Genomic DNA, 690 nt, shown 5'->3' on the forward strand with positions numbered 1-690 from the left:
GTGACAACATGTGATCTATTGCCCTGTTGTGTCATTGAGACTGTATGTGCCCTGCAGCTACTGTAAAGGTGTTTTTTTTCCTGTGTGTTTTCCACACAGAGCAGGCAACACGACTCACTATTAGATTTTCTGGAAAGATGAGGCACTTCAGACAAAAGACAACACCAAATTTAAACCCGTCGGCGCAGACGATGAGGGGCGCTGCAGGAATTTACTTGATCTTTGAATTTAGAGATGTTTGATCACAGTGTCAGAGCAGCCCTGAGCAGGATTTAGTTTAAAACCGCAAACATTTTATCAGACTAAATGACAGAGAAGAGCAGCATTAGAGAAGAACTTAAGACAAACGAGACCGGATCCGTTTCAACACCAGTCATGTTGTTTTGGGATTAGCTTTAAACCTGGAATATTTATCTCTGTTGTGTTACTTTACGCCTGCTGCAAAATAAAACTGTAATATACTGTATTTGTGCAATCAAGACGTCTGAGATTTCAAAGCTCAGCTGCAAATAAACTAGTTTAAAACGAGAAAAATGATCCAGAAGCAAAGATTCCTGAAAATAATTCTTGCCCCCCAATTAATTATGAATGTATTAATAAAAAACAAATAAATGTTTATTTTAAGATGCATTGTACAAAATTGTTCATACAAGAAAGATAACTTACTTTTTTCCAAGACCCAATAAATAG

The sequence above is a fragment of the Austrofundulus limnaeus genome, unplaced genomic scaffold, assembly GCF_001266775.1.
Source record: "Austrofundulus limnaeus strain Quisiro unplaced genomic scaffold, Austrofundulus_limnaeus-1.0 Scaffold1016, whole genome shotgun sequence".
Taxonomy (NCBI): Eukaryota; Metazoa; Chordata; class Actinopteri; order Cyprinodontiformes; family Rivulidae; genus Austrofundulus; species Austrofundulus limnaeus.